Here is a 25,467-nt window from a genome sequence, read left to right on the forward strand (position 1 = left end):
CAAAAAAATTACAGGCCAATAACTCTCAAAGACATAGATGCAAAAATCCTTAACAGAATAATAGCAAACTGAATTCAACAATACATCAACAGGATCATACAGCATGATCAAGTGAAATTTAGTCCATGGATGCAAGGATAGTTCAACATCTGAAAACTTATCGAAGTGATACACTGTATTAACAAAATGAAAGACAAAAATCCTATGATTATCTCAATAAATGCAGAAAAAGCATTTGAAAAAATTCAACATCGATTTAATAAAGTGTGCATAGAGGGAATGTACCTCAACATAATAAAGGCCATATCTGACACAACCACAGCTAATTTTATACTCAATGGTAAAAAGCTAAAAGCTTTACCTCTTAAGTTCAGGAACAAGATAAGGATGCCCAGTATTCCCATTTTTATTCAACATAGCATTAGAAATCATAGCCACAGCAATTAGGCAAGAAAATGAAATAAAAGGTATACAAATAGGAAACAAAGAAGTAAAACTAGCACTATTTGGGGATGACATTATACTATATATATAAAAAACCCTAAAGATACTACAAAAAAAAAAAAACCCTGTTAGAATTAATAAATGAATTCGGTAAAGTTGCAGGATACAAAATTAATATATGAACATCTGTTGCATTTCTACATACTAATAACAATCAAAGAGAAATCAAGAAGCAATCCCACTTACAACTACATCAAAGAGTAAAGTGCCTATGCAAAAATTTAACCAAGGAAATGAAAGACCTGTATACTGAAAATTATAAGATACTGATTGAAGAAATTGAAGACAACACAAATAGATGGGAAGATATATCATGGATTAGAACAATTAATATTATTAAAATGTCTATACTACCCAAAGTAATCTACAGATTCAACACAATCCCTATCAAATTCCAGTGGTATTTTTTCTCAGAACTAGAACAAGTACTTTTAAAATTTGTATGGAACCAGAGAGGAACCCGAATAGCCAAAATAATCTTGAGAAAGAACAAAGCTGGAGGTAGCACACTGCCTGATTTCAAACTATACTACAAAACTATAGTAATCAAAACAGTACGATATTGGCATAAAAACAGACACATACATCAACAGAACTGAACAGAGAGCCCAAGAATATACCCACACATATACACAGAGTCAATTAATTTAAACAAGAATAAACAGTGGGGAAAGGATAGCCTCTTCAATAAACAGTGGTGGGAAAACTGGATAGCTATATGCAGAAAGATGAAAATGGACCACTATCTTATATCATATACAAAAATTAACTCAAAATGGATTAACAAATTGAATGTAAGAAACTATAAAACTACTAGGAGAAAACAGGCAGTAAGCTCCTTGACGTAGGTCTTAGCAATGTTTGTTTGAATCTGACTCCCAAGTCAAGGGAAACAAAATGGGACTACATCAAACTAAAATAAACAAATGGGACTACATCAAACTAAAAAGCTTCTGCACAGTGAAAGAAACCATCAGCAAAACAAAAATCCAACCTACTGAATAAAAGAATACTTGCAAATCATATATCTGATACGGGGTTAATATCCAAAATATATAAAGAACTCATACAACTCAATAAAAACAAAAGATGCACTCCAATTAGAAAATGGTCAGAGGCGAACCATGAGAGACGGTGGACTCTGAAAAACAAACGGGGTTCTAGAGGGGAGGGGGGTTGGAGGATGGGTTAGCCTGGTGGTGGGTATTGAGGAGGGCACGTTCTGCATGGAGCACTGGGTGTTGTGCACAAACAATGAATCATGGAACACTTCATCTAAAACTAATGATGTAATGTATGGGGATTAACATAAGAATAAAAAAAAAATAAAAATAAAAAAATAAAATAGAAAATAAATAAATAAATAAATAAATAAATAAATAAAAAGAAAATGGTCAGAGGATCTAAATAGCTATTTTCCAATGATGACATACAGATGGTCAACAGGCACACAAAAAGATGCTCCACATCACTAATCATTAAGGAAATGCAAATCAATACCATGATGAGATATTGCATTACACCAGTCATAATACCTAATATTAAAAGGACAAGAAATAACAAGTGGTGACTAGGATGTAGAAAAAAAGGGAACCTTCATGCACTGTTGGTGAGAATGTAAATTGGTGCAGCCACTATGGAAAACACAGAGGTTCCTCAAAAAATTAAAAGTAGAGCTACCATGATACAGCAATTCTACACTACTGGATATCTATCCAAAGAAAATGAAAACACAAATTCGAAAAGATACATGTACTCCTATGTTTGTTTGCAATATTATTGACAATAGCCAAGATATGGAAGAAACAAACTTAAGTGTCCATCAGTGGATGAATGGATATAGAAGATGTGGTATATATACATACAATGGACTACTACTTGGCCATAAAAAAGAATGAAATCTGTTTCCAACATTATGGATGAATCTTGAGGATTATGCTAAGTGAAATAAATGAAACAGAGAAAGACAAATAATACATGATTTCATTTACATGTGGAATCTAAAAAACAAAACAAACAAGCAAAACAAAACACAGACTCATAGATAACACAGGACAGATCGGTGGTTCCAGAGGGGAGGGGGACTGGGAAGGGCGAAATGGGTGCAAGAGGTTAAGAAGTACAAACTCCCAGTTATAAAATAAATAAGTCATAAGGATATAATGCACAGCATGGGTAATACAGTAAATAATATTGTATTAATATTACAATATTAATATTGTATTAATAGATGATAGATGGTAACTAGATTTATAGGAGTGACCATTCCACAACGTATGTAAGTTTCAAATCAGGATGTTGAACACCTAAACTAATACTATACGTTAATTACGCCTCTATAAACACACAAAAAAAGGAAGAAAAAGGAAAAAAAAACCCTAAATTAAACCACATGAGATTTTTTTAAAAATGAAGCAGCATGGATTGGAAATGCTTGGATTAAAGAAAAAAGTTCTAGCACTAGCAGTAAAAAATTAGGGAAAACAAATGTCTCTGTTATAAAACTAACTATCCTATCTTTTAAGAAACCCTTCTTTAAAACCCTTATGAATTCTACCCTGAACACTCCTCTGTAACTGCTCATTAAGGTTACACTAACCTCTGAATTGACAAGCACAAAAAATATTTTTTTCATATTGTTCATGTTGTATGAAGTAGACAGTGAAAGAGGAGCTAACCATTTCTTGGGACGCCTGAGTGGCTCAGTCAGTTAAGTGTCTGCCTTTGGCTCAGGTCACGATCCCAGGGTCCTGGGATGGAGCCCCACGTCGGGCTCACTGCTCAGCAGAGAGCCTGCTTCTCCCTCTCCTCCCTGCTCGTGCGTGCTCTCACTATCTGTCTCTCTCTCTCAAATAAATAAATAAAATCTTAGGAAAAAAAAAAGCTAACTATTTCTTCTTTTTTTTTTTGTTATGAGAACTTTTATGATCTACTCTCTTAGCAACTTTTGAATATACAATACAGTATTGTTAACTACAGTCACCATGCTGTATGGTACATCCTGAGGACTATTTATTTTTTTATTTCTTTTTTTTTAATTTTATTTTACTATGTTATGTTAATCACCATACATTACATCATTAGTTTTTGATGTAGCGTTCCATGATTCATTGTTTGCGTGTAACACCCAGTGCTCCATTCAATACGTGCCTTCTTTAACACCCATCACCAGGCTAACCCATTCCCCCAACCCCTCCCCTCTAGAACCCTCAGTTTGTTTCTCAGAGTCCATAGTCTCTCATGGTTTGTCTCCCCCTCTGATTTCCCCCCCTTCATTTTTCCCTTCCTATTATCTTCTTTTTTTAACAAAAGGTACAGGTCTGTGATTCAACAGTCTTACACAATTCACAGCACTCACCATAGCCCATACCCTCCCCAGTGTCTATCACCCAGCCACCCCATCCCTCCCACCCCCACCACTCTAGCAACCCTCAGTTTGTTTCCTGAGATTAAGAATTCCTCTATCAGTGAGATCATATGAGGACTATTTATTTTATAACCCATTCCTGTTTTCTCAAACCTCTTCCCCCATGGGCTCTATTAATACCTTTTGCCTGATTCCCCTCTTACCTCTTTGCAGCTTCTCAGTCTCCTTTGCCAGCAACTCTTTTTCTGTAAAATTCTTACATGTTCTCAGCCCTTTTTCCTTCTTTTTTTTTTAAAGATTTTATTTATTTATTTGAAAGAGAGAGACACAGCGAGAGAGGGAACACAAGTAGGGGGAGTGGGAGAGGGAGAAGCAGGCTTCCCGCGGAGCAGGGAGCCCGATGCAGGGCTCGATCCCAGGACCCTGGGATCATGACCTGAGCCAAAGGCAGACGCTTAACCGACTGAGCCACCCAGGTGCCCCAGCCCTTTTTCCTTCTTAACCAACACTCTCCTTGTGTGGTTTTGTACATACAAGGCTTCAACCTTAAGACTGTCACTAATAATTCTCCAATTATGTATTGTAAATTGCCTACTGAGCAACTCTACCCAGTTCTCCTATAGGCAGTTCAAACTCTGTGCCCTAAAAAAACAGACTCATCATCTTTTCCCTAAAGTATTCTTTTCCTCTCATGTTCCTGTCCCACTGTGGGAAATGGTACCATTCTCTATTTAGATCTCCAAGCCAGAAATCTGAGAGTTCCCACGTATGCAACCTCCTATCTGTTGTCAAAATCATTTACAAAGCCCTATCCTTTTTTTTATTATTGACCTTCAAATCCATCATCATTTCCCCATTTCTATTTCCCCTACCTTATTTCAGTACCTGAGCTTCTTCTCCCTAGATTATAAACTTTTACTTTATTTTTATTTTTTTAAAGATTTTATTTTTATTTTTAAGTAATCTCTATACCCAATGTGGGGCTCGAACTGAAAACTCCAAGATCAAGAGTCACACACTACTGAGCCAGGCATGTGCCCCATAAACTTTTATTTTAAAAAAGATTGAAAAAAAAAACCCAAAACAGATTGAGATATAATTCACTTACCAAAAAAATTACCACTTAAAATATGCAATTCAATGTTTTTTAGCATATTTGCAGAGTTGTGCAATCATCACCACAGTCTAAGTTTAAAACATTTTCATAACCCCAAAATAAACCTCATATCCGATAGTCATGTCCTCCTACCTCCCTCACCCCTCCCAGCCCAAGCAACCTCTACTTTATGTCTCCATAAATTTGCCTATCCTGGACATTTCATATGAACTTATACAATACGAGGTCTTTTGTGACTGGTTTCTTTCACTTGGCACGATGTTTTCAAGGTTTGTCCATGTTGAAGCTTGTACAAGTACTTCATTTCTTTTTACTCCTGAATAATATTCTATTGTATGGATATGCCACATTTTATTTATCCATTCATCACTTTATAGGCATCTAGGTTGTTTCTGCTTTTTGGCTATTGTGAATAATGCCGTTCTGAACATTTGTGTAAAAGTTTTTGTGTGAACGTATTTCCAATTCTCTTGGCTATACACTTAGGAATGGAATTTCTAAGTCATACAGCAATTTTCGGCCCTTTGAGGAACCGCCAGACAGTTTTCCAAAGCAGCTACAGCATGTTTACATTCCCACCAGCTGTGTGCGAGGGCTCCAATTTCTCCACATAGTTATGAATGCTTAATTTTTAAAAAAATTTTTGTGAGAGAGACAGAGAGAGAGAGCAAGCAAGCATGACTGGGGGGAGGGGCAGAGGGAGAAGCAGACTCCTCGCTGAGCAGGGAGCCCAACAGGTGACTCCATCCCAGGACCCTGGAATCACGACCTGAGCCGAAGACAAACACTTAACCGACTGAACCACCCAGGCACCCGAACACTTAACTTTTTGATTACAGCCCTCCTAATGGGTATGAAAGAGTATCTCATTGTGGTTTTGATTTGCATTTCTCTGATAGCTAATGGTGCTGGGTATCTTTTCAGGTGCTAGTTGGCCACTGGTATATCTTCTTTGGAGAAATATCTATACAAATCCTTTGCTCTTTTTTTCAATTGATTTTTTTTCTTTCAATGATTGAGTTGTAAGTGTTCTTTTTATATTCTGGATAATAGACTCTTATTAGATAGATGATTTGCAAATATTTTCTCCCATTCTAGGTTGTATTTTCACTTTCCCACTTGATGCATAAAAGTTTTAAATTTTGATGAAATCAAATTTATGGGGTTTTTTTGTTGTTGCTTGTGCTTTTAAGATTTTATTTACTTATTTGAGAGAGGGGGTGAGCATGAGTGAGGGGAGGGGCAACGGGAGAGGGAGATGGGGAAGCAGACTCCCTGCTGAGCAAGGGAACCCCCCTGCCGACCCATGCAGGGCTCAAACCCAGGACCCTGAAATCATGACCTGAGCTGAAGTCCGATGCTTAACCATCTGAGCCACCCAGGCACCCCTGTTACTTGTGCTTTTAGTTTCATATCTAAGAAAACATTGTCAGGGCACTGGCATGGCTCAGTCATTAAGCGTCTGCCTTCGGCTCAGGTCATGATCCCAGGGTCCTGGGATCGAGCCCCCCATCGGGCTCCCTGCTCAGCGGGAGCCTGCTTCTCCCTCTCCCACTCCCCCTGCTTGTGTTCTCTCTCTCACTGTCTGTCAAATAAATAAATAAAATCTTAAAAAGAAAAGACTGTCAAATCCAGGATCATTAAGATTTATCCATATGTTTTCTTCTAAGAGTTTAACAGTTTTAGCACTTACCTTTAGTTCATGGATTCATTTTGAGTTAAGTTTTGCATATGATGTGAGACAAGGTCCTATAATAACCTTTTAACCCTTCTACCATCCTTTGGTCTTGCTGTGAAAATCTTTTTTCTTAAAAGCAAACAAGCAACAATTCCTATCCCATTATCATGTTTATGAGTCTCTAAATGGCTTTGTCATATCTACTGCAGGGATTCTTAACTTTGTGAGATTAGAGAATTTGATGAAAACTATAGACCCTTTCCCCAGCAAGAATGTATATGAATGTACATATGCATATGTATGCTAACACACACATACACACTTTTGCATGTAATTTCAAAGATTCACAAATGCACTAAAACCCATCCAAAGACAACTAGTCCAAAGAATAAAGTCCAAACTCCTTTGTACTTCCTTTGCCATTCATTGCCCCCCAGGGGGAGCACTGCCCTGCCCCATCATTTTAGCCTCTTGTCATCCACTCTCCAAACTGGCTTCCCACAGGTTAGTATTAAAAGCTCTCTGACCCTATCTAATGTGTCATGCTACATTAGAATCACATTTCTTTGCACATACATGCTATGCCTTCTAGCCAAAACATATTCCTCCAGCTCACATTAAGTGCGATACCTATGCAAATGTGCTTGGCACACAGAAGACATAATGCTTGTTAGATCTGAAAGAGGACTTAGCAAATGTTAGAAAATGAGGACTTGATACTTTTTTTCTATAAATTAGACTTAAGTAAATGACTATGTTATATCTGTATTTTTTCATTCAGTAGTAAATTTTGGAAAACCTAGTAAGTGTATGTATGAAAATTATGTAGCAGAAGACAATTTCCAAGTAATCGTAAGTCTAAGAGAATGTAAACTGATTGATCACAGAACCATCTTAGTTTTGTAAGTTCCTCTTAAAAGATTTTAAGAAGATCACATTGGTTGAAGTACCCATTTTAAGAAAGTTATAACATAACGTAGAAGAACGTATCTCAGAAAATATAACATTGTCTCTAGAAAAAGAGAGTCAATTAAAAGGGTTACTAAATTCTCACCAAATATGTTCATTCCACCAAATCAATTATCTTTTCTAGACATCACTTTAATGTGCAGCAATTTATCTATATTTTGTTAAAATTAACATTACCATTTTTGGGTATGCATCTGAAGGGGAAAAGATCACTATCTGAAGAGATATCTGCAGCCCTATGTTTACTGCAGCATTATTTAGAATAGCCAAGACACAGAAACAGGGATGCCTGGGTGGCTCAGCTGGTTAAGTGTCCAACTCTTAATATCAGCTCAGGTCATGATCTCAGGATCCTGGGATTGAGCCCTACATAGGGCTCTGTGTTCAGCAGGGAGTCTGTCTGAGGATTCTCTCTTTCACTCCCTCTGCCCCTCCCTTCACTCATGTGTGCACACTCTCTCTCAAATGGATACATAAATCTTTAATTAAAAAAAAGAATAGCCAAGATACATAAACAACCTGAGTGGCCATTAGTAGATGAATGGATAAAGAAAATGTGGCATATATACATAATGGAACATTATTCAGCCATAAAAAAGAAGGAAATCCTGACACCTGTGACAACATGGTTGAGGGCATTATGCTAGGTGAAATAAGTGAAACAGAGAAACACAAATATTGTATGAGGAATCTAAAAAAACCCAAACTCATAGAAACAGAACAGATCAGTGGTTGCCAAAGGTGGAGGGTGGGAGTAGAGGTGGGAAATGGGTAAAGGTGATCAAAGATAGGGGCACCTGAGTGCCTCAGTCATTGAGCGTCTGCCTTCGGCTCGGGTCGTGGTCCAGGGGTCCTGGGATCGGGCCCCGCGTCCGGCTCCCTGCTTGGTGGGAGGCCTGCTTCTCCCTCTCTCACTCCCCCTGCTTGTGTTCCCTCTCTCTCTGTGTCTCACTCTGTCAAATAAATAAATAAAATCTTAAAAAAAAAAGGTGATCAAAGATACAAACTTCTAGTTATAAGATTAATAAGTTCTGAAGATCTAATGTACAGCCTGGTGATTATAGTTAATACTACTGTATTGTATATTTGAGGGGCGCCTGGGTGGCTCAGTCGGTTAAGCACCCGACTCTTGATTTCGGCTCAGGTTGTGATCTCAGGGTCATGGGATTAAGCCCCACATTGGGCTCTGCACTCAGCATGAACTCTGCTTGATTCTCTCTCCCTCTACTTCCCACTCTCTCTCTCTCTCCCTCAAATAAATAAAATCTTTTTAAAAATACTGTATTGTATATCTGAAAGTTGCTAAGGGAGCACATCCTAAAAGTTCTCATCATAAGAAACAAACTTTGTGAGCATGTGAGGAGATGGATATTAACTTACTGGGGTGATCATTTCACAGTATGTACATAAATTATTAAGTTGTGCACCTTAAACTAATACAATGTTAAATGTCAATTACATCTCAACAAAACTGGAAAAAAAATGCAAAACTAACAGCAAAGGGGATAAGAAGTATTCTCTTAAAACTGCAAGTCAAGTGTCTACAGTTATATGAACTGGGAATCAATCCTTAAGAATCAAGACAGAACAAATAGTTTGAAAAGTTGGAAGTATTTGACAGGAAAAATTCAGAAAGATCGATGTAAAATAATCAAAGAGTAACTGGGTAAAATAATAAATAGTTATCTAAGGGTAGTATGCAAGTACTGCCTTTATCCTGAGGAAATTCCACATGAAATTTGTGAAACTAAGGGTAAGGGAAGGCATAAGAATAAAGAAATATATTAGCAAGAAGCCAAGAAGGCCTTTTACTTTTTTCTGAAAAATCTATAACTTCCTATACTTACAGTCTTATGCTGACTTGAAATCCTAATGAAAAATGTTATAAAACACAAATACTGGCATTTTTAACCCCTTATAAGGAAACATAAGAAACAAATTGACAGATTGTGATATTAAATTTCACTGAGTTTCCTATTTAGATATATCTTATCTTTTTGCTTGAAAGGTGATTTTGATTGAGGTAAATGAATTATATACATAATGCTTGATGACTTTCAGAGGTTCATCACTTGGGGTGTGAGAATATGTATTAATTAGGGAAAGGTATAGGAAAAATGAAATGTTGGTAATTACATGCCAGGGCATACATAAAGTCCAACTCTTCATCAAAGTTCAGACAAAATCACAAATAAAACGACTGATAAATAAAAGGCAAATTATTTCATAAACTTCACGTTATTAAAGCACTCTGACAATAATGAGTATAATAAACTCATTGCTTATTCACTGCAAAAAGAAAATTAACTTCTTTACACAAATTGCCTCAATTTGTGACCTTCTGTGTAGAAAAAATAAAGTATTTCAAAAGTCGTAACTGCAAGTAATGATATAGAGAGGAAAATCCTATGCTTTTCATACTTCTTTATGATTTTTTTAAATCCTAGTTTTACAGTGCGATTTTTTTTTTAAAGCACAATGGACAAAAGAAAATATCTAAAAAGGCAAATATAAGCTATTTTTATTTTTTATTTTTCATTTTGCAATTACATTTATTTCAACATATAAAAGAATGGTGTTCCCATCATTTAAGCTCTTTCCAACTAGATAACGTTTTCTTCAACATTTAGCCAAGTGTTGGCAATTGAAAGAGGAGTAGTTCAATGTGATTGGTTAATTAAGATTTCAAAGAACCTGCTTCTCCCTAGAGGGTCAGCTAATTTCTCATTTATAAGCCCATTTATAACTCCAGCTCTGAGAAATGGTCCTAATAAAATTCACGGTTAAGTAGGCCGTCAAATGCATACCAGCCATTAACATTTGGGCTGCCTGCTGCTAGCAAAATAGTAATATTTGATGCTACGGCATTTTCATTTTATAAGACTATTTAGCATAAATCTGCTTTAGGGCCTTATGAAACAGCTTTCTTTATGTGTTAAACAGATTAAATTCAGGTTGTAATGGTTGGTTTTAGAATGACTTGAAAATACTTCAGTTTACAGTCACTAAGAAACTATGTATTTTCTGATTAGATTATTGGCTACATTCCCTCCGGTAACTGCAGGAAGATGCACTATTTTTAGGACAAAAGCAACTTATTGTAGGGTCCTCTGAAAAGAAAAGACAAGAGGAAAAAGAGCTAAGAAGAGAGCTAGGGAGAAGGGAGCAAACTGAAGTCAATAAAGCCACTTCGCCTTGTTATAGAATTTTCCAGTTTCTCCAGCACTTGATGTATATTACTACCTCATCTAATGCTCACAGCAATCTGATGAGGTACATAGACCACTGCTATACCACACCTAAGAGGAGGAAACAAAAGCTCCAGAAGAGTGAAATTACACCTTGGCCACATGGCAAGAAAATGGGAAAACAAGATTAGATCCTAGGCCTTGGGATAAAAGGAAGAATTTGTACATTAATTCATCTAATATCTGAGCTCTGTCATAAATCTTCAAGAGCATAAGGTATAAAAGGCATGTGTGTGTGTGAGAGAGAGAGAGAGAGAGAGGGAGAGTGGGAGGAGGAGGGAGGGTGGCAGGGAGAGGGAGGGAGAGAGAGAGAGACAGAAGGAATAGTGTAGGCAGAAGCACTTGCATAAGTCATGAAAGCATGAACATGTTTACTGGACTGCTTCCTTCCTTCGATCGGAACCTCTTTGAGGGTAGGGAATGTGTCTGTGTTCACCACTTAAATCCCCAGGACCTAGCAAAGAGCACCATAAAAACTGGCTGCACAAATGACTGACAGAAAGAAAACAGAAACTAAAAGAGAATGATGATAGTGACATCAAAGGAGGAGAAAGTGTCAAGAAAGAGTAGCTAGTATCAGATGTCACAGACACATCTAAATAAGAACCAGAATACCTCCCTTGGATAAAACAAGGAGACTGATGCTGACTTGGAAAGGTTGGGGTGGGTGGGGAATTTCTAGCGGAGTGATGGAGGGAAGACAATCGATACTCTGCAATTTAAGTCTTGGTCTCTTCTCTAGTGTGTTAACTAGAGATGGTTAAATAGTTGGAAATTATTTTCTGGGCACAACAAGGATCAAAGTGGTATTTCTCTGAGTTGTAGAAAAACACAGGGAGAGAAGAAAAAAAAATAAGCCAAGGACCAAATATTATATCCAGGCAAAAAGTTATCCCACCAAAATAAAAACTCTAAAAAGAAAGAGGTAGAAAAGACATGAGAGAGAATCCATCCCACCCTTCCTTCCACCTAATGAAAAAAAAGTTTAGTTTCTTACGTACAGTGAAGTCAGACCTTAGGCTATTTTCATTTCTCTTTCTGCTATTTTAATACTAGGAAAAATAAAACATGGCCAAAAATTAAATGGCACAACAACCAATCAGATGTTTGGTAATGATATCCAAGAAGAATATTTCAATAGCTAACAAAAGATGCCACATCAATATCTATAGTAATGATAACTACATAATGTCTTCTTCTAGGTAAGAGAAATAACATACCATTTTAATAAGTAATTGTTCTATATGTACAAAAGCAAAACAGACACAATTTAAAAGAGGGGCTATATTCTCTGAAAAATGAAACTGTTGATACCTCCTTTCTGTTTAAGGCTTCAATCTTCACATCAATAGGAAAAACAAATTTCTTTATTCTTTGCTCCATCAAAGAATAAAAACATTAGTCCTGAGATCTAAGAAGGTTGTTACTTCCATTAAGTTAAGAACAAGATCAATATGAACCTTCAGACGTGGATCAATAAGAAAAAATGGAAAAGAGATTTTAAACTTTATTGTAAAAACAGTAATGTGGAAAACTAGAAAGAATGAAGTTTTCTAACAAACTGAGTCACCATCTTAATTTTTTATATATCAGTATATATTATGTACTATATGTCAGGAAACGTGTAGTTATTTGCTTAAAGTTCATCAATCAGGTCAATGCCATGAGAAAATGATTTAAATTTGTGCAGTTCTTAATTGCAGAAAAATTACAAAGAAAGAAAATTTATTACTTTCAAGTTCCACCAAGTAACAGAAAGGTCCTTGGAGAACTTGCTGTAATGACCAGATAAGGCTGTCTGCAATTAGCATGCCTCTTATATGTATGTTAATCAGTATTCCAACCACTGAAGCCTATTCAGAAACATTTTGTTCTTTTAACCATTTAAAGCATTCCCTTTCTAATCTTGCTCACATTATTAGTTTGCATAGGCAATGAATAAAAAATTCCGGTAGCAAAAGTAAATTTCACTTCAGGCATTATTCACATTCCTTATAGGAGTTTAAATTAATGAGGTCTTTACTAAGTTTGGTTTTTACCTTTTTCTAAACTCTCAGCTTTTTATTTATTTATTATTATTACTTTTTCCATTCAATAGTTTATTATGGTAAAAGAAGATAGGACAAGTTTGAGACCCATAGTGGCCATTTCTTATAACTTCTAACTACATTTCAGAAACAGGAATAAGAAAATCATTGTGAGGCCAAAAGTCTACCATGTCATAGTGAGGTAAGAGATCAACTGTCTTAAGGATACGTGTTCTAAAAGAAAAGATCCCAGTGTCTTAAAAAGTACTTAGCATAAATCCTGGTATTCAGTAATTATTGTTTTTTTATCTTAAGAGCAAGGACCTCCTCTTATATAACCACATTACAATGATCAAAAACAAAAAGCTATTAACATCTTTTAATGGTAACATCTTTTAAAGCCAGATTTAATTTCAAATGGCCCTTGACACTGGAAAATGACCTTAAAAGTTTTGCAAATACTAAAATCAATGATTTTTAAAAAAATAATGGCAAAATGAAATGGACATTGGCTTGAGATTCAAGAGGTTCTGCCTTTTTTGTCACTGCTTGTTATGGGGCTTTAAGAAAGTCACTTCATCTCTGGATCTCTCAGTCCACTTAACCACAAAATTAAGGAATTGGCTTAACTAACCACCAGAATCTCTCCCAGTTCCAACTTGCTTTCATTCTGTATAAAGATTACTAAAGGTGAAAAACTACTGCTTTTCAACTCAAAAGTATGAAATCTTTAGCTTACTTTTCTGCCTTAAACTTTTCTGCCAAAGTGGTACAGTAAGTTTCAACCAAGTGTGTCCATTCTCCTGAGTCTCTAATGTTGGCTGAGAAATAAGGCCTTTTTTTTTTTAAAGATTTTATTTATTTATTTGAGGGAGAGAATGAGATAGAGAGAGAGAGCATGAGATGGGGGAGGGTCAGAGGGAGAAGCAAACTCCCTGCTCAGCAGGGAGCCTGATGTGGGGCTCGATCCCGGGACTCCAGTATCATGACCTGAGCCGAAGGCAGTTGCCTAACCAACTGAGCCACCCAGGTGCCCCGAGAAATAAGGCCTTTTAAAACTGTATGTTTTGACTTCAATGCGTTTAAAACATGTAGTAGAGGCTTTAAAGAAAAAAAAATTTAAGATGTTACATAAAAACAGGCCAAGTGTAATAACATCTAACATTTGGACAGTTCCTTAAGATTTATAAGGAATTTCACATGTTATCTCATTTAATCTTCTCAACAAGATGTAGAGCTGTTATGTTTCCCATTCTGCAAAAGTCAAGTTCAGATACGGCATTCGGATTGGGAGATTTCTTACTGTATAGTCTATGCTCTGTCCATTACACCACAGTACCTCAAATGTACATATAAATACCCTAGATCTCACTTCGATTTAGCAGCAATGTTTCTTAAAATGCTTAAATGTAAGCCGTCACAGTTCCATTAGATTAGGAAAGCAGAGCAAAAACCTTGCCCACAGTATATCAAAATTTCTTAATTTTTATTTAATCTGTTCCTGAAGATTCAAGATAACTTTAAAAATTAAATAATTAAGACTAATCATGAAAAGAAGACAAGTATTTTTGTTTGCAGCTAAAATGGAGCATGTTGAAGAAATGTAAATACAGTTTATAATTTATTTGGTTCCCAACACTGAAATGATATAATTATTAATTGGGATATTTCACATCTTCAAAATTTTATTGTCCTTTTGAGACTCTGCACAATTCTATTTATTTATTTATTTGTTTGTTTGTTTATTTATTTATTTATAAAATTTTATTATGTTATGTTAGTCACCATACAATATATCATTGGTTTTTGATGTGGTGATCCACGATCCATTGTTTTCATATAACACCCAGTGCTCCATGCAGTATATGCCCTCCTTAATACCCATCACTGGGCTAACCATTCCCCCCTCCCCCCTCCCCTCTAAAACCCTGTTTGTTTCTCAGAGTCCATAGTCTCTCATGGTTCATCTCTCCCTCCAATTCCCCCCCCACACACACATTTTTCCTTTCCTTCTTCTAATGTCCTCCATGCTATTCCTTATGTTCCACAAATAAGTGAAACCATATGATAATTGATTTTCTCTGCTTGACTTATTTCACTTAGCATAATCTCCTCCAGTCCCATCCATGTTGATGTAAAAGTTGGGTATTCATCCTTTCCGATGGCTGAGTAATATTTCATTGTATATATGGACCACATCTTCTTTATTCATTCATCTGTTGAAGGGCATCTCGGCTCTTTCCACAGTTTGGCTATTGCGGACATTGCTGCTATGAACATTGGGGTGCATATGGCCCTTCTTTTCACCACATCCATGTCTTTGGGGTAAATACCCAGGAGTGCAATTGCTGGGTCATAGGGTAGCTCTATTTTTAAATTTTTGAGGAACCTCCACGCTGTTTTCCAATGTGGCTGTACCAACTTGCATTCCCACCAACAGTGTAAGAGGGTTCCCCTTTCTCCACAACCTCTCCAACATTTGCTGTTTCTTTCCCTGTCCATTTTTGCCATTCTAACTGGTGTAAGGTGGTATCTTAATGTGGTTTTGATTTGGATTTCCCTGATGGCTAATGATGATGAACATTTTTTCCTGCACAATTCAATTTAGACTGTATGAGGAGCTCTTGTCTGAAGAGCTCTGGTATAGACTATGACTTAGGAAAACGATATGATCTTCAGATCCTCTAGGAGGCAGCATCATATTGCCACTGATTATTAACTACAACATCTTTATCCCCTAGTCTCTGAGATACAGATCATTCAATCTGTTCAGAGTGCAGGCAAAATAAAACCCAGTTTATTTGAAAACAGCCCAAGTCTACACAACCTTCATCACTATGATGTCTCTATAAGTAATGATGATGACTGAAATGTTTGCTGTAGGAAGTATTTCTGGTTGAAGATTTCCATGAACATATAACATTGGTAACCTCTTAGATATTCAGGCCAATACTTCACATTGTCAGCAACTGATCAACTGTTATAATTCCAACACCTTTTAGTTATTGCTCAAAACAAAAATCATAGAATTATAGTTCATTCACCTTTTATCAATGGTTTTCCAGAATTTGCTTTTTTCTAAAAATTATTTATTTATTTGAGAGAGAGAGAGAGAATGAGTGGGGGAAGGAGCAGAGGCAGAGGGAGAAGCAGGCTCCCCACTAAGCAGGGAGCCCGATGTGGGACTTGATCCCAGGACTCTGGGATCATGACCTGAGCAGAAGGCTGAACCAACTGGCCCACCCAGGAGCCCCAGAATTTGCTTTTTTCTTAGTAACAGCTACATAGGTCCTTAGCTTAAAGAGTGGAATCATTTTCCCAAAAGCCAAAAATTAATCACTGCCCTTGATAATTAAAACAAACCACACCTCAACTTCTTCCCTTTTGTAGCAGGATGACTTTCTCAGGATAAGGACCATTCATGCAAAAGAAAAAGAAATACAAGAAATCGTGTCTAGATGGAGGTAAAAGTAGCAAAGCTTTCAAGTTTCTCTACTTGGCTGAGAGAAAACACCACTGGATTCTTGAATCCATTTCTGGACACGTGCCTACCCTCAATAAATTTGGCTTCCTGAGCTGCAACACCAGAGTTAGTTTTTAACAGCTCCTTACAAAAACCAGTGAACATCTGAGGGCTGCCAAGGGAAAGAGTACAGTGAGGGAGCATACACAGTGGTGACAACAGGCTCCGGAGCCAGAGCACCCAGGGCCAACTCCAGTTCTTCCCTCGGTGGTCTTTGGTAGTGACGAGGCAGACTGGCTGAGAAAGCCAGATAGAAGCTAATTTTTCTCTCTTACATGAATGTCCACAGGCTGGCAGTGTGGGCTGGTGTACAGGCTCTGCTCCCCAGAGTTCACAGGGACCCCGTTCCTTCCAGCATTAGGCTCCACCACTTCTAGGGTGCAGCCCTGGTGTTCACGGTCTAGATGAGCTTCACCTACAACAGGAGGAAGGAGGAATAGAGAAGGAAAGGAGGGGCACTGGGGATAAGCCAACTCTTTCTGGTAGCTCCCCGAAATTACCCACAATACTTTTTTTGTCACTAATCACACTTAACTGCAAAGGAGGTTAGGAAGTGTGGGCCACATGCCCAGATGGAACTGTTCTTACTACAGGAAAGAGGTGAAAACAGATATTGGTGTATTCGTGGTCTCTACACACCCTGTGTGATCTTAGCCACTTTATGCCTCTGACTTCTCATCGGGGAAATGGAAACAATGATAGAGTCTCCCATCATAAAGTTACCGGGAACATGAAATGATAGTAATCAATACAGAGGGGCTGGCACAGTGTCTGACACACAATGAATACCCAACAAGGGAAATAATTATTTGTCTTCAAATATTTTCTTTGCTTACTGATTTCCTTTCAATTGTTAAAAATTATATAAACTGTTTTGTTCCCTCTGGTTTATCTATTTTTCTCTCCAACCCCCAAGTTACACAGTATAAACAGACTGATCTCAATCACTGCTTTCAGCAAGCCCCCCCTTTCTAATGCTCTTGCCAACACAACACACACACCACACACACACCACATGCACACATCACACACACACAACTCACAAACACACTTTCATTCTCTCTTTCTCTCAGAGAAAACTTTAGTGACATCCCATTACCTAAATTTAAGTGCAAACTCCTCCGTCTTTACCTCAGTACCTTTCCAAAAGTATCTTCCACTATGATCCAATTAGATCATACTATAACAGTGACAAAAAATGATGGAGATCAAAAGTACTAAATTAACAGAGGCTATTCCTTTTTAAAGTTTTTTTTTCTTTGCCACGTAACACGCTCAGTGCTTTACACAAACTCTCTCTTTTAATCCTCATAATCCTGTGAGGTTATCACCATTATTATCCCCATATTATAAATTATGACTCAAGCTTAGAAAGGTTATACCCAAAGTCACAGTAAGTATATTGCAGGGCTGTGATCTGAACAGAGGTCTGCTGGGTTCCAAAGCTGTTCATTTAACGATGGTGTGGCAACTGTCTTCTGCACAAACATGGCATCTGTGGTCTCTCTACACACCTGAGTCACCTTAGAATTCTTTTTCTAATCACATCCTGCAAAGTTTCACTATGGTCCAGCACATTTCTGATCTCTTCTATGGGATGTTCATCAACTATAATGGAATAATAATTACATTACAGTAATTACATAATAATAATAATAATAATAATAATAATAGTGATAAACAGCAAAATAGAACCTGTGTTATACCCTTATAATACTACATGGTTCTAAGGACCATACATATACTAACTCACTTAATCCTCACAACAACCCTGTGAGTTAGACCATAATTATTGCCATTTTATAATGAGGTAAATAAGCCTGAGAGACTAAGCAACTTGCCTGAGCTTGCATAGGTAATAAATGTTGGAACCAGGGTTCCAACCCAGTCACTCTTTATCTCCTCTCTGACAAAATATATTCTTCCTGTATCCCTTACTCAGATATTAAATCACATATACCTTATATTATAATTTAACCTTTTCATATATATTAAAGTATAAGGCACAAGATAAATGGATAAACGAAATATGAGGTATTCATACAATGGGATAATATTTGGCTATAAAAAGTAATGACTTTTTGATATATGCTACAACATGATGGACCTTGAAAACATTATGCTTAGTGAAATGAGCCAGACACAGAATGACAAATATTGTACAATTCTACTTATATGAGGTACCTAGAATAAACAAATTCGTAGAGACAGAAAATAGACTAGAGGCTCCTAGGAGTTAAGGGGAAGGGGAAAGGGAAAATTATGGTTTCACAAATACAGAGTTTCTGTTGGGGATGAAGAAAAAGTTTTGGGTATAGATAGTGGTGAGGGTTACCCAACACTGTGAATGCATTTAATGATACTGCATTGTATACTTATGAGTGGTTAAAATTATAAATATTACATTTTACCACAATGAAAAAAAACCCCAGCACATTACATTACAGTTATACTTCATAGACTCTATTGAAGGTTGATGAATCCTTTCTGAGACCAGGAGATAGCAGGAAATATTCTACATGGTTGGCAGACAGTAAATGAAAACTACCCTTTCTATGAAACACCAAAGCAATCAATCCATAACCATGTCTTGCTTTCCCAACATGATCAATAGTACCTTTAAGAAAAAAGTTTCGCACACATGCACACACACAAGATGCCCAATAAAATTTATATTCAAAGCCTCACAAGCACACAAATACATAAGTAATCTTTGCAATGATTTCAGCAGGATTAAATTTTCATTTTGTAAGTGGCGAATATAAAGTACAAAGAGAAGTGATGCTGTTTGGATGACTTTGTCAATCTGACAACTCTGTAAACCAGGTAGTAGGTTCTCTGCTTATTATTTGATAAGTTACTGGATCATGCAATCTTGAAAAACACCACAAGACATCAACCTGATATTCATACTACAAGGGATTAAAGCACAGTAAGGTGAATACTGATTACCACCTGTAGCTCTCCTTCTCCACATACCCCCCTCCCTCCCTACAGCATTCAACAGGTCCTCCAAATTAAACTGGAATGTTTAAAGACCCTAATTCAGAAGAGGTAACCAATTATTATCAACCAGCAGTGACCATGATTGAGAAATGAACAAAAGTGGCACCTGTCCTTTAAGAAAGTGACTCTAACCACTTCTGATTATGAGGTTCCAAAACCTTTTTTAGGTGGGACTCAACCTGCTCACCAGCCAGACTCTTCCCCATTTCTCATCACTCATGCTCAACTCCTCCCTCTCTGGTTACTGATAAGCAGCAAAATGGAATTTCTCTTCTTGCTCTCTGCTTGGCTTCCATTAGAGGTACAAACCATAAACAACAATGGCATTACTAAAAGCTTGACACCAGAGAGAAAAGATGCAATAAAAGCTAACATATTCACTAACTGAATATTTAATAACTGAAACATTACTAAGATATCTTTGTATTTCTTGGAATGAATCCTAAAGTGACTTAAGAATCAGGAATGAGGAATTGTTAATGTAATGCTATATGATAAGGCCAATACTTACCTGTCTGAATAACTTATGATTTTACATCTTTATTAAACAACCAAAAATTCCATCTTGGATATATAAGGAAGAGAATCCCACTCAAAAGCAGCCAAGCTTTTACCTCATTTTTCATGAAGTGAATGGATCTGATCAGTTTCCTGAAACATCACCTCTACCTTTTTTCCCTGAACTGTAGCACCTTTCTTGCCTTACCAAGCAATCTGTGCTCATGTTTCCAATGTAACGTGACCAGGACATGAGGAAATGAGGCTTAGGTAGAATTTCTTTGGCTTGTGACTGGTGCTTAAGCTATATTGCAGCATGGCTTTGTTTGGTATTAGAAATTGAACTTCAGAGGTTCTAGGAAAATTCTAAACTGCACCAAGTCCAGACAATGAATACCTTATAAATTTTGTGACAATCAGCTTAATACTAACATATGCAAAGGAATTCAAAGGGTAACAGAAGGAAAGTGGAAACCAAGAGAAGCTACAGGGGTCAAAAGAGGAAGGAAAGAAAGTAACCAGCCCCAAAATTAAAAAAGTGAAGGCAATTAGCTGGAAACCAAGTAGAAAGAGAATCCTGCAACCTGGTTAGTGATAATTAAAATCTAAAGAAGCAAAACCCCTTTCTTGGGAGTAGATATTAAATCACATATACCTTATATTATAATTTAACCTTTTCATATATATTAAAGTATAAGGCACAAGATAAATGGATAAACGAAATGGAGTATGTCCACACACAGCTGGATACAATCATTAAGGAGAGTGAAAGTAGAAAGAGTCTGGGGAAAACCATATTTCATTACCTGTGTCTCAACAGTGGAAGATACCTGCTAGGTCAGAAAAAAACTGATTCCAGCCACAGCTCTCTCATGTTCCATTTGCCTGAATATGGCCTCAAACACCTCATGCTACCCAGCAAATCCTTCTCCTTCTAATAAATGCCCCACTAATCTATGAAACCACTAATCCACCCTCTCTCTTCAAAGCACACTGCCTATGCACCCTATAACACATGCTTTCTGTCCTTTCAAAGAGAATCATTGAACTAAAGTCAAGGCAAATATTTGATATTCCATGGGAAGATGACTGCAGTGCTCAGAAGGATGAATAATGTGACCTTATAATAACTTCTAGAGAAAGATGCATTGTTTTGTGGGAAGTAGAAGGCGGTTAATCCCTGGCATGTGTTCAGGCAGCTCTACCTTATTTCAGGCTTGCCATTTTTAAAACAATTTTACCTCCAGTAGGAGCTAGAAAGTTCTAAACATATTAAATAAGAGGTATCCCCTGCCCCAGATAATTTTATATATTTTACTTCTCTGAAGTTGATACTTCTAACCCAGCAAACAGTTTCCAAGGCATTTGAGGTAGCTGAAGTCCAACCAGAGTCTCTGGCTGGCAGAAGTTCCTGCTGGGAAAGAGAGACCCAGCAGGGCAACCACAGGAACACAGAGCCATGAAAACAAAGAGTGTGAGGAGGAGGTCAGAGAAGGCTCCCTGGACCAGCATTTGTAAATAGCTTTCGAAACATTTCTTAGCAGAGATAAGATTTGAAGCAACTATGATGAATCCCAGAATTGCGGTCTTGGTATGGACCCATGAGCTCACTCTGGTCTGTCCACCCTCCTCCCCAGTGGATGGATCCCAGAAAGATGGCCATGTTAACTCCTGAAGAATTCCAGAGATAGAGACCAATACTGCTACTACCGAAAAACTGTTATTATGCTAAAGCTCTTCTGCAGGACCAAGAAAGCACCAGACATTATGGCAATCCTACAACCACTTTTTAGTTCCACACGAAAACCCACTCACTATTCAGATACCATCTCTCCAAAAAGTCTATCTTGACTCCCCAAGATGGGAGTCATATCCTCCTCTGTGCTCTCATAACAACCTCTACAATGGTTCACCTGAGCACTTACACTATAAATCCACCTATGCTTTATCTGTCTCCCCAGTCAGACTGCAAAGGCCTCAAGGAAGCGATTCCCTGTGCGTTGTCATCAGTAAGTACTCAAAAAAATTTTTTGTTGGATCAATGAAAAACAATCTTTCCCCTTTAAGTGTATTTTGAATCAGATCCGTCTTCCCTGCCCCAAGAAACAGGTGGTTCAGTCAAGCAGGAAGGGTTAAAGAAGGCAGAATCGGAGAGTGGCTAAGAAAGTTAAATTCTAACACGGCTGGCTTTCTACCTACACGCTACTTTCCCAAATGTGTGACTTTGAGCAACTTACTTGTCTATGCTTCAGCATGCTCACCTACAAAATGATGATAATAATGGTAGCTTTCTTGCAGACTTCTGTGAGGATTAAACAAAACAATATATGCAAAGTACCTGGCAGGGTAGCTGACTCACCCTAAATAATGAATAAATGTTTGCTGCTCCCGCTGCCAAGAAGAAAGCGTATGACAGCTGCAGGAGTGACAGGCCAGGGTTTAGGACAGTTGGATTCTACATATCCTGGGACGCTCTTGCTGGCCATGTGATCTCAAGTAATGAAAAGCAAATCATTCTCATCTCTGCCTTCTTTACTAAGGTAATGTAATGATTAGTGCCTATGTGCACATTATCTTAAGAATGAAAACCTGTTTTCAAAAAGGAGAACTCTGTGTGTGGGGGGTGGGGGGAGGAAGGGAGAGAGGGAGGGAGAGGAAGAGTGTATTTTCAAAAACGGAATGCTGATAGGTGTTCTGCCTGGCAAATTATTTAGGTGGAAAAGAAAAAGGATTATTTTAGATTAAGACTTTTTTAAAAACCACATGAATATATTCCCAGGCCAAAAAAAAAAAAAAGTCTCTTGCACCAAATTATAAGGCCCAGAGGGAACATACTACCTAATGTTTAGGTCTCCAACTTTTAGTACAGGGCCTGATACTTAAAAGGCCATAATGCTTGTGGAACTCAGGACAAATACACCATGGTGAATTATGAACAGTCTCTTCGCTGAATATAAAATACTCACTGTCTATACAACTCACTTGATAGCTATTATGAAAACTCATGTGGCATCTCTTGGAATACTTTTAGAATATTGTGTGATTTTATGTTGCTATGTAAGCATCTATAAAAGAACCGTGGTCTTCTTTACAGTGAGTAAACCCTTTGAGGGCAAGATCCATGCCTTATATTTCCTCTCAAATTATGTATTTCTTAGTATCATGTTTCACATTTAGAGAAATCAATAATTAGTTGATAGCTGATTGATCGTATGTGGCAGCCTAACATAATCAGTGTATCCAAGAAAAAACTTAAGAATAAAAATTTCATCTTGGTACTTATTTTCTGTTTTTAGCTTTATATCTAGAAACTAATGAAACTGTAACTGTTCAATATTATACAAGAGGATTAAAAAGATAATCTGTAATCATTATTTTTGCTTCAGGGAAAAAAGATACCCCATAAATAGAAAATTGTATTAAAATATGCATTTCTAAGAAGCCAGGGAGGTTTGTGAGCTGGACTAACAATCTCAGGGAAGGCACTGAAAGTGATAAACATTTTGAAATCCCTAATTTTTTTTTAGAGGTAATTTATTTTCTACTAGTCGCAAGTCTCGTGGTGACTTTTTTTTTTTTACTTAAAACTAATCTCTGGCTGGAATTGAATAAGTTCCCTGGCTAGACACCAATTGGACAACTTTATACCTATTTATCCATTTCTATAATAAAACTTTTAGAGTATAAAATATAATAAAACACTTGATTTTTAAATTTCAGTAAATGCTTAAGTAATTAAGCAACAGAAGCATAGCTTGAAAGGGATGACGTGATTCATTTATGGATGAGTTTAGTCCTTTCTCTGTCAACAAGAGCTAGGTTGCTGTCTTCAGACTCATACTATCATATTCTCTGAGGGAAAAGCACCTACATTTGTCTAGAGTTTGAGACTCATAATGACTGAGAAATAAAACTTAAAGAAAAGAGCTGCCTGAGTTATAAGTCCATAAATTCACCTTCCCTTTATTTTGTTTTCTCACCCAGCTTCATTATAGCCTCATACAATATCTACAGGAGTTCACTCTCAACACCATGGTGCCAGTAACTTTTCGATACCAGGGATGACAAATATAAAGTAACACTTAGGAAATTAAGAGCAAGCAGCCGCACACTGGTTTAAGAGACAGGATGGTTAAAAAAGAAGACAAAAATTAAGAGTAGCGTTTCCAAATACAACTTGAGAACTTACTTGCAGTAGAGTCCAGATACTTCTATCTTTTAACAATAATACTCCTCCTTTGTTTAGAAAGATCAGCCAAATCAATTGTGGAGGTCAATAGAATGAAAAAATGTCATAGGCAGAATCTTTATAACTCTAGGGAAACTTAGCAAACCTTGAAAGTGAGACAAGGTTAAATGAGGTAAAGAGGCAAATTTATTAAGCTCTATATGTATTTGATTCAATGGAAATTTTAACTTACCCTGGCAGTTAAGCTATATAACACCATAAGGAGTTCCCTTAGGCTGAGACAACTCTCTAAATCCCTACAGAAATATGGCTCCATTCTTAAGGGCTAGGGTATCATATCCTTCAGGATACATATTGGAAAAGGAGGATTGCTCTGCCATGAAGACTGGCTGCTTTCTGACTGATTTAAGATGATGAGACCATGGAGGGTTGCCAGGGTGGCTCAGTGACTTAAGGTTGCAACTCTTGGTTTCAGCTCAGGTCATGATCTCAGGGTTGTGATACCAAGCCCCAAGACCAGCTCTGGGCTGAGCATGGAGTCTGCTTGGGATTCTCTCCCACTCTCTCTTTGCCCTCCAACCCCCCCCCCCCCCCCCCCGCCGCCCCGGTTTGTGCATGAGCACTCACATGCACATGCTCTCTCTCTCTAAAATAAATAAAATTAAAAAAAGAAAAAAGATGATGAGACCATGGAAAGCCAACAGACCACCAACAACTTAGGATCAGAGAGCAGGCAGTCCTAGGGCTACTACTTCAGCCCTCTTCTTTAGAACAAGCAAGCACTCTAGCTTGGTCCCTCATTTTAACTCTTCCCAATTCAAAGAGTTATACTGCAGTCTTGCAGCCACTTCCTCATCATCTCCTACAGGGAAAAGGGATAAGGAAAACACTCTCCTCTCCCCTCAGAGTTTTCACCAGCCAAAGACAGTTCATTTCTGCCGCTCTCTGAGGCTCTAACATGTCTAAAAACTATTTAATCTTCCACAGTTAGTTGTGTTGTGACCTCCTTTTTCATACAAAAGGTCTACCATGGAGCCGCATGTCAGCCACCTTGGTGCTTTCTGGAAAGGCTATGATGTTTTGTCTCAGCCTAAGGAAACACACTCCTTCAGTATCCATCATATTCTTACCCATTCCTGTAATTTTGCTCTTGCTCTTCTACTATGATGCAGCCTCTAAGCCCTTCCCTTATCAAAGTCATCTTAACCTACATAGAGTCCGTCACCTTTGATGCTATTTATCTACTGCAGACCAAAAGTAAAAATTTCCCCCGAGAGTCAACTGATAATTTATTGGCATGGGTTAGTTGTTGTTTTCCTATATAACTACTACATCTACCTA

The 25,467-nt window shown here is 37.4% G+C and overlaps 1 protein-coding gene across 6 annotated transcripts in view; it reads right to left on the minus strand.

Moving 5' to 3' along the window:
• The window catches only part of RABGAP1L (RAB GTPase activating protein 1 like), a 773,530-nt gene that overhangs the window by 352,361 nt on the left and 395,702 nt on the right, over positions 1-25,467 (minus strand). The window contains exon 1 of one of the 6 annotated variants that reach the window (XM_064594295.1): positions 16,709-16,821. The exons of the other annotated variants lie outside the window; for them this stretch is intronic. The gene's annotated coding sequence lies outside the window, so the exon portion shown is untranslated. Of the gene's footprint in view, positions 1-16,708; positions 16,822-25,467 lie in introns of those variants that run through there. 6 annotated transcript variants of the gene reach the window in all.

The sequence above is a fragment of the Mirounga angustirostris genome, unplaced genomic scaffold (genome assembly GCF_029215605.1).
Source record: "Mirounga angustirostris isolate CCGP_5_RB_7025 unplaced genomic scaffold, mMirAng1.0.hap1 SCAF_6, whole genome shotgun sequence".
NCBI classification, from domain to species: domain Eukaryota; kingdom Metazoa; phylum Chordata; class Mammalia; order Carnivora; family Phocidae; genus Mirounga; species Mirounga angustirostris.